This window comes from Trachypithecus francoisi, unplaced genomic scaffold, assembly GCF_009764315.1.
Source record: "Trachypithecus francoisi isolate TF-2019V2 unplaced genomic scaffold, Tfra_2.0 Lachesis_group2, whole genome shotgun sequence".
Classification (NCBI taxonomy): domain Eukaryota; kingdom Metazoa; phylum Chordata; class Mammalia; order Primates; family Cercopithecidae; genus Trachypithecus; species Trachypithecus francoisi.
In genome coordinates this window covers 72,502,348-72,512,442 of record NW_022681465.1, presented here as the reverse complement: position 1 = coordinate 72,512,442, position 10,095 = coordinate 72,502,348, and the positions used below count along the sequence as shown (strand labels likewise).

General features: G+C 41.2%; 1 long non-coding RNA gene across 1 annotated transcript; it reads right to left on the bottom strand.

The window, feature by feature from the left end:
* Positions 1-7,385: 7,385 nt before the first annotated feature.
* On the bottom strand, positions 7,386-9,664 carry LOC117064467. Its single transcript, XR_004429475.1, has 2 exons — positions 9,626-9,664; positions 7,386-8,216 (listed from the first exon to the last, which is right to left on the bottom strand). It is a non-coding gene; the product is annotated as an uncharacterized LOC117064467 (long non-coding RNA).
* Positions 9,665-10,095: the final 431 nt, after the last annotated feature.

Sequence of the window (10,095 nt, the reverse complement as noted above, 5' to 3'; positions counted from 1 at the left end):
ATAGGAACTACAATTCAAGATGAGATTTGGGTGGGCACAGCCAAACAATATCATTCTCCCCCACCAGGCCTCTCCAAAATCTTATGTCCTCACATTTCAAAACATAATCATACCTTTCTAACAGTCACCCAAAGTCTTAACTCATTCCGGCGTTAATTCAAAAGTCTAAGTCCAAAGTCTCATCTGAGATAAGATAAGTTCCTTCCACCTATGAGCCTGTAAAATCAAAAGCAAGTTAGTTACTTCCTAGATAGAATGGGGGTACAGGCATTGGGTAAATACACCCATTCCAAATAAGAGAAATTGGCCAAAACAAAGGGGCTACAGACCCCATGCAAGTCAAAAATCCAACAAGGCAGCAATTAAACCTTAAAGCTCCAAAATAATCTCCTTTGATTCCATGTCTCAGATCAAGGTCACACTGATGCAAGAGGTGGGCTCCCACGGCCTTGGGCAGCTCCACCCCTGTGGCTTTGCAGGGTATAGCCCCCCTCCTGGCTGCTTTCACAGGCTGACATTGAGTGCCCAAGGTTTTTCCAGGGTCACAGTGGAAGCTGTTGGTGGATCTACCATTCTGGAGTCTGGAGGATGGTGGGCCTCTTCTCACAGCTGCACTAGGCAGTGCCCCAGTGGGGACTCTGTCTGGGGGCTTCAACCCCACATTTCCCTTCTGCAGTACACCAGCAGAAGTTCTCCATGAGAGTTCCACCCCTGCAGCAAACTTCTGCCTGGACATCCAGGCATTTCCATACATCCTCTAAAATCTAGGTGGAGGTTCCCAAACCACAGTTCTTGATTTCTGTGAACCAGCAGAAATCAAGGTGTAAGCTTCCAAGGTTTGGAGCTTGCACCCTCTGAAGTAACAGCTGAGCTGTATTTTGGCCCCTTTTAGCCATGGTTGGGACACAGGGCACCAAGTTCTGAGACTGCACAAAGCAGCAAGGCACTGGACCCAGCCCAGGAAACCATTTATTCCTCCTAGGCTTCTGGGCTTGTGATGGGAGGGGCTACCATGGAGACTTCTGACATGTCATGGAGACATTTTCTCCATTGTCTTGGAGATTAATATTGGGCTCCTTGTTACTTATGCAAATATCTGCAGAAAGCTTGAATTTCTCCCCAGAAAATTGGGTTTTTCTTTTCTATTGCATCATCAGGCTGCAAATTTTCCAAACTTTCATGCTCTGCTTCCCTTTTAAACATAAGTTCCAATTTCAAACCATATATTTGTGAATGCATAAAACTAATTGCTTTAACAGCACCCAAGTCATATCTTGAATGCTTTGCTGCTTAGAAATTTCTTCCACCAGATACCCTAAGTCATCTCTTTCAAGTTCAAAGTTTCACAGATATCTAGGGGAGGGGCAAAATGCCACCAGTCTCTTTGCTAAAGCATAGCAAAAGTCACCTTTATGCCAGTTCCCAACAAGTTCCTCACCTCCATCTGAGACCACCTCAGCCTGAACTTCATTGTCCATATCACTATCAGCATTTTGGTCAAAGCCATTCCACAAGTCTCTAGGAAGTTCCAAACTTTTGCGCATCTTCCTGCCTTCTTCTGAGTCCTCCAAACTGTTCCAACCTCTGTCTGTTACCCAGTTCCAAAGTTGCTTCCACATTTTTGGATATTTTTACAGCAGCTTCCCACTACCCAGCACCAATTTACTGTATTAACTTGTTTTCATCTAGCTATGAAGAAATACCCAAGGCTAGGTAACTTATAAATGAAAGAGGTTTAATTGACTTATAGTTCTGCATGTCTGGGGAGGCCCCAGGAAACTTACAATCATGGTGGAAGAGGAAGCAAACATGACCTTCACATGGCAGCAAGAGGGAGAAGAATGAGAACAGGGGGAAGGGGGAAGCCCCTTATAAAACCCTCAGATCTTGTGAGAACTCATTCACTATCCTAAGAACAGCATGAGCAGCATAAGGGTAACCGCCCCATGATTAAATTACCTCCAACCAGGTCCCTCTCATGACATGTGGGGACTATAGGAATTATAATTCAATATGAGATTTGGGTGGGGACATAGCCAAACCATATCAGATGGTTTCCAAAATAGTACTAAGTCTACCACTGGTTTGGAGAATTCTGCTTACCTGCTGGCAACATAAGGCTAGCTGAACCCTGCCTCTAGGATATTATTACATGTGCCCCAAATGTGTCATTCAAACAGGGAGTGATCAGAACATCTAAAAGGGCAAATACCTGGAGCCGTTGAGTTGCATACTTTTATGCTTTCTTGTCAATAAATGTGTGGTTGTAGAGTTTGTCCGTATCTTGCTTTTATTGCCTGTAGTGTGGTCATGGGCTTGGAGAGCTGTGTTCCTCACCTATCACTGACTATTGGTGTATATCCAATATTAATAAAGGGAATCTAGGAACTCTGTGCTGCTAAAGTGCTTAGGCCAGTTCACAATAGAAGTAGAAAATAAAAAAGAGAAAGAGTACCACCAATTGAGGGTATAACTCATTCTAGAAAGGAGAACAAGCCAAGCAAAGAAGCCCTGTCCCATGAAATCATAACCACTCAGGCTTCCATGTCACACAGAACTCTGTGCTTCTGAGTCAAAGATGACATTATCTCTGCATGTCTCTGTGGCTGGAAGACCACCCCCAGATTAATAGCCCTTTCAACTCAGTGGAAGACAGTTCTTTGATTTGGAGCAGCAATTATTTTTACAAAGCCGGTTATTGTTGGCAACTTTGCTGCTTTAAACTGTGGTATGTGCTTAGAAAGATTGCCTCCTTTCCAGCTGCTTGATACCAGACAAAATTTCCAAAAATTCTTTTACAGGGATTGTAAGGATTAAGTGAAACAGGTATGTAGAGTTTGCCCCTTTGTAAACACTCTATAAATGTGAGGTGTGTGTGATAATCTTCTACATGTAATGTGGCTTCTGTCTCATAAGGATCCAGGTTTTTTGTTTTTTTTTTAAATTAATCCCCTGCTCTTCCCATTGTGCTTTTATTCACAAAATTCTACAATTTTAGGGCCGAAAAGGGCCTTCAAGATCATCTGACCTAACTTCTCTCATTTAATTCCCTCATCTCATGACTGATCATTGAGAAAGCTTGAGAACTTATCTTCTTATTTATACATTTCCATATGGAGACAGAAGCAACATTAATATAGCAGATTTTAGAATCATGTAGCCAATAACAGGCTAGAATGCTTTATTCCAACCAAAACATGGGTCAAAAAAATAGCTTAAAATCACAGAAAAATAAAATAGAGAGGAACTTTGTCAACAGTTCAAATCACTATAATACAAATATTTCAAATAAAAATATCCTTTCCCTTTCCTTCTCTAGGGTTTCGGGAGCCTACTCACTTCATGAAATAATTTTGGAAAGCACCTTAAAGAGTTTATTCATTCACTTGTTTATCCCATCAATACATTTTAATAAAATACATGATTAGGTATTCCTCATAATGATTAAGATGATAATTATAAGCATAGAATTCCCAAAGCTCTATCTCCATCTTTAACCAGCCTCTTTCTTTGCATTTTCATTTCCTTCTCCAGTTTTGTAGAGTTGATCCAAACTTCACTCATTACATAGATATTCATGGGACATCTATTCAATGTCAACTCTGCACAGGGGATATCGCAGTAAAGAAGCCAGACACAGCCCCAGCTCTTATGGAGTTGATGTTCTGGTGAACTTTCAGTAGTTAGGATTCCTTTGTACCTACACATGTTGAAACTTAAATTTATTTAGATTCTACTAGCATTTCTCAAGTTCACTCGGCTTACCTGGCATTTTTACATGCATTGTCTCTTTATTCCTTATGACAACCTTGCAAAGTAAGGATTGCTATCCTAATTTACCCAAGATCACACAGCTGTAGTTAAGTGATGGAGGCAGAACTCGAAAGTAGTTTTTCTGATTCCAGGTCCCATGTTCTCGCTCTCTCTCTTGCCACAGTTGCACAATGAACTTTTCCAGGTACCGCCCCCCTTCTCTTACCTGTGCATGTCCTGGCATCTTCAGCCAGGCTGGTCTTAATTCTAAATATCATTGTCTCACCCCGCCCAGCCTCTCTCACTCCTCTCTCACCTCCCTACTCCAAGCCCAAACACTTCGGTATCTTACAAATTTGTTTCTGTTCAGCATGTTTAAGTACAGACTATTCTATCTACTTAGCCTTTCTGCAGGACCAGGGAGGCCAAGCAAGTTGCTGGGACCTTGCATCACTGGAATTCTTTGGGAGAATTCCTCCCTAGTGGAGGAGTCCGACATTAGTTGTTGCAAAGAATTTATTACACAATAATAATCCTTTATGACATCTATCACATTAGAAATGCTCATATCTTGTGCTCATTGGTATTTGGTTAACAGATATGCATGCTCACGTGTGCAAAATGACATTATTGGGCAAAGCCACTCATTAAAACATTGCGATGGCAAGAGGTTGGAAACAATCTACATATCCATTAATAGGGTCCCATTAAATAGCACATGGCACATCCATAAACTGGAATACTATATGGAAAAGGGAGGAAGTTCTTTATATATGGATATGGAAAGATCTTACACATGTTATTGTTAGGTTTAAAAAGAAGAGTTCCAAAGAGTATTTATAGTCTAATATATTTGTATGGAAACATGAAATATGTACATGTTTATTTATATATGCACGGAATACTTTGAAAAGATATAAAATAAATTGTTAACAGTGGTAGTTTCCAGAGAAGAAAACTAGGTTTCTAGACATCAAGAGAGAAAGAGGACTTGCTTTTTCATTGGATGTTCTTTTATTTTGTTTGGATATTATAGGCATTGTATTATCTACTTACACAAAAATGTATTTAGAAAACTGAAAGATAAGATGTTTTTAAGATATTTGGGCTGCTCAAGAACAAAGTCAATTTTAAGTGTTAGATGATTCCTTGAAATTTAAGTGTCGGGAACCTAGAAGTGCTAGTTACAGTATTTTGTTTGCCCATATACCTAAGAAAAAGCTAAAAGTTAAACACTGTTGATGCATTAGCTATCAACAGAAAGACTGAGGTTAGAAATAAACTGTATATATTACAAATGTGACATTGATTTGAATTTTTTAAATCATCAAACCTGATTAGGTTTATAAATCCATTGCTTTATAATAATGTACAAGGGAACACTTAGAACATCATTAGGAGCTCATTAAAATAGAACTACAGGAAAATGTTCTGTTAAACGAATCAAGAAAAGAAAAGGAATGAAAAAGCAATTTCCCACTAAACTTATAACAAGAGGCATAAGCTCAGCCACTGCTAATCACACTCTCCTAACTCATTTAATTACTAAATGTCTTTTTAGTGTTAAAGACAATTTTAAAAATAAATTTGCATTTTTTAGATGTCATGGCTTCTGCTTTGAAAGAAATATTAATTTTGAATGGAAAATGCTAGCGTGCTCTTTAGTACTCTCTGGCAGAGCTGGTTAGCTGTCTTTTTACACAACTGTGGTGTATGTAGACAGATACTACTGCATGCTAGTTTTATCAACAATTAAAATCCTGTCCTTGAATCACACGAGCTCGATTGTGTGTCCCTTCTCAAGCTGAACTTTGATGCAGCTGTAAGAGTGCTTGGTATAAGGCTGTTGGGGAATAAGTTGCTTTCATTCTGCTGAACCATAAATGACTCATCACTGAGGACACAAAGGTGAAGGCCCAGCAGGCAAATGCGTGAAAGTTAGAGTTAGAAAATTGAGTTTCAAAATGTTCACATCAACATTCACAATGTTAACTTCTTCCCTACTCATCTTCCTCTAGGATTGTGTCAGTCGTAGACTCACTGCTGGAATAAGCCATTGCAAATGTCTGGTTATTTCTCACTCATGTCTGAGTTTAATGCAGATTGATGGGAGAGTGGGAAAGGGAGGGAAAGGAGCCTGCCCTAAGCAGTCATTCAAGCATCCAGTATTCCTCTGTTTTGTGGCCCCACCAACTCCAAGACAGGGAGTCAAACTTTTTTGTGCTAGGGATTCATTTAACAGCCTGATGAAGCTTAAGGACCACCCTCAGAATAATATATTTAAATGTATAACATGAATTGCTTGGCACTACAAAACCAATGATATTCAAATATTGTTATCTAAATATTTAAGAAATTGTGATATAGGTGCTGCTTTATTAGAATAAGATCCAGAGGCAAGTATAAGTAATAACCACAATGTCCCAGTAGGGATAATCACACAGCATTTTGTGATCTTATCAAACAACTGTAATGTGCTATGAAAGTACCTGTTATTTCTATTGGTGCCAAAGTCTATAGGTGACAGGTACTATTAATTCTGCTGTAGTTTGTGGCTTTCATTTGTAATAGAAAAAATATACTAGATTTCAGTTTACTAGGGAAAGATGCCTTTTTTTTTAGACAGATTCTCGCTCTTTCGCCCAGGCTGGAGTGCAGTGGCGCCATCTCAGCTTACTGCAAGCTCCGCCTCCCGGGTTCAAGTGATTCTCCTGCCTCAGCCTCCCCAGTAGCTGGGACTACAGGAGCCCACCACCACGCCTGGCTAACTTTTTGTATTTTTAGTAGAGATAGGGTTTCACTGTGTTAGCCAAGATGGCCTCGATCTCCTGACCTCGTGATCTGCCCGCCCCGGCCTCCCAAAGTGCTGGGATTACAGGCGTGAGCCACCGTGCCCAGCCGAAAGATTCATTTTTTCCCCATTCAAAGTCTCAGATCCCTGAATTCTGTCTACAGATCTCTGAGGTCTGAAGACTCAGGTTCGACCTTCCCCCGGCTCCCTCCCACATTATCCCCTGCCTCTTCTGCTCCCAGACAGCAACAAGGGAATCCGGAGGACTGCAAAGGAGGTTTTATGGGCCAGGTCTGGTGGCGATTGTGGTGGTGAACATCGTTCCTGCCCACATTCCATTGAACAGAACTCAGTTTTATGGTTGTACCTCCCTGCAAAGAAAGATGGGAAGTGCAGTGTAGTGTGTGTCCAGGAGAAAATGGGAAATGGTTTGGCGAACAATTGCACAGTCTCTAACCTAGAAGACTTCATGGCTGAAGAGAGTAGTGAAATTGTGCTTACTGAACATTCAGAAAGGAAACATTCCTCTAACAACAACAAGCCTCTTTTCTAGATACTTTGTAGGGAAATAATTTTACATGAATGAACTTTAGGGGAAAAAAAAGAAAAATTCACCCTCAGAGCAGTCATTTCAATACCAAGAGACCATTTAAAAAAATCTGAGCCCCAGGAGAAAGGTTCAGCCTTGCACTACTCATTTCAGGCTGCTCTTAACTCGCCCTCCCCAGTCCCATCCTCACCCCCACTGCTGCTGAGTCTTCCTTTGATTCTCCTTCCCTGCCCTGCACTTTGGCAGAACCTGATGACCTAAAAGAAATAACACATGATGGGTCACTGGGCAGAGTGGGCCAGGGTGTTGAGCTGTTTTGAAGATGAAACCTGAAGGCTTTCCCTTCACGTTCTCACAGTGAGGGAACACGTGCGCTTTTGGTCATTGAGTCTTTTACATTCTGAATGTTTAGCAATTCCCTCTAGGCTAATTCACGGAGACAGCATGATTCTGATCTCAGGAATATATGTGGATAAAGCCGGGTCATGACCCTAAGAACAGGCGTCTGCTCTGGGCATTAGGATTTCAGCTCCCTGTTAACTCTGAATCAAAACAACAGAGATGTCCTTCTACAACAAGCACACTGGCTCCGTTTCAAATAGCCAGGCCCTGTGTCCTGCCCCATCCTTATCCCCCCATGGCACCTCCTGCACTCATGCATGCCTGAAGACAGACTTCAGCAAATCGATCCAAACATTCATTTTGCTGTTTCCAAAGGTGACACACCCCCCATAACCTGACAAATTATAAAAGAAAAGAATTAGCCAGGTTCAATGAGGTGACAGAACCCAGCAAGGGATACGGGCTGAGTTCACAGGAATCTTCAGCCCACAGCCTCACACCAATATTTGAAGCAGTTCAAAGTGCCCACTCCTACATTGATGCCTGGATGAGGGCCAAGTTCTCACCTCCTGTGTGATGAAGAAGGTGACAGAGTGACCTCTGGGAAAACCACCTGACTCCATTTGCAGACTGAAGAGAAAGGCCAAGCGTCTGTAAATGTATATGATAGATGCTGATCTCATTCATTCTCGGAAAGCATTTAATTCTCCATGCCACATTCTTCTTAAATTGTATCGGCATCTGCCCTGTACTAATGGGCCCCCAGGCATGTGGTTTCTGCTGGAGAGTAAAGGAAATCACAGCCTTTATATCACAAGCATTGATTGATAGCATTATTTATTCCATTGCAGTAACATCCAGAACAATACACAAATGAAAGCTGTTATTTATTTATTTATTTTTGCTGGTTCTTCTGGGAGTTCAGACACCAGTTTATTCAGAATTCAAAGTGGCAAAACAAACCCCAGCAAAACGTAAATATATTTCACTTATTAATTATATTATTGCTTGTTTCTAAACTCATAGCCTAAACATCATCCCACGGATACTTTTTCAGAATTTCTAGTAGAAATATTTTCTTAACTCTGCTTCAACTAAGTGATGTTTGCAGACAAGTAGCCCCATTTTCCCCTCAGTCATTAGAAAGCATGGCAGACCTATATTTTAAACATGTATGAAGCATACACAATGAGCATACCCAGGGTATACTGCACCAAATGCAGAGCAGACTGTTCCGGAACTTAAAACCTTCTTAGATTTTAAGAAGTCATGGTCAAGTACCCCTGCCTGTGTTTGGCGCTGGGTGAGGGTGTTGGGTGCATCATGCCCGTGTGTGCTCTCCACCAGCCAGCTCGCTAACTAGCATGTGGCAACACTGCAGAAGGAGCCAGTTCTCAGTTATTCGGGGGCTGACTGTTCAGTTTTTGAATCATCCCAAAACTCCATGTTGTTTTCTTTTTCCTCCTTATTAAGATTTACCCTGGGAAGGTGATACTGTAATCTATAATCTTACTTCCTTACACAAGTGTTGGTGGGACAGACATTGGAAATTATTGGGAGTGAGGGAAGAGAAAACTGTTAGCTATTTATTGTGATTATTTTAATTGAAACTGATTCATCATTATAACCAGTAATCAAACATTTCTCATATGTACAAAACATTTCCCAGTCCTCCATCGCTTCTTCCTTCTTCTCCCCCCATCCCTTTCTCTCTCTCTTCCTTCCAAATCAGAAAGGTACTAAAACCAAGCAAATTCATTGTCTCTTTCAATTATAAACTGTGGTGCTCATATACATTCTCTAATTTGATTCTCACAAGAACGTCAGAATTCCCGTAATTTACTAATAGGGAAATTGAGGATCAGAGAGGCTAAGGAACTTGCACAAGGCTACACAACTAATAAATAACAGAAGTGAGATCCAAACTCAGGTTTTGTGACTCAGATGCTATTGGCTTCTGTGCATCAAAGATGCTAAAATAAAATATTCTTCAGTGTTGGTTGTTGGTTAATAGCAAGAGGACAGCTGCAGGTTTATGTTGGGTGAGCACACTCTGCCACTCTGCCATAAAGGTAGTTTGACCTACACACTATTTCCAGTCCCTAGCATTCACCATCAGTGAAGAATCTGGGAAAAATTCAAAGATTCAGATCTGAGACCAAAAGGCAAGGCCAGGGCCGATGACTCACGTCTATAATCCCAGAGCTTTGGAAGGCTAAAGCCGGAGGTACACTTGAGGCCAGGAGCTTGAGACCAGCTTGGGCAACGTAGCAAGACCCCATCTCTAAAAATAATGAAAAAACAAATTAACCAGGCATGGTGGCATGTGTCTGTAGTCCCAGTTACCTGTGAGGCTGAAGCAGGAAAATCACTTGAGCCCAGAATTTTGAGGCTGCAGTGAGCCATGATCACCCACTGAACTCTAGCCTGGACAATAGATCAAGACCCTGGCTCAAAAAAAAAAAAAGTGTAAATGCAGAGGGTAAGTATGTTGTGTCATTTGACCTGAGTGGAGAAAGGACCGTTGTTGCAGAAATCAACACAGTGAACACACATACTTTGCACTTGACCAATCCTGCTGTTAAACACCACTGTCCTCTGGCCTTCACAAGTTTGGAGGGCCACATTATTTCTCACCAGTCTTTATGAGTACTTATTT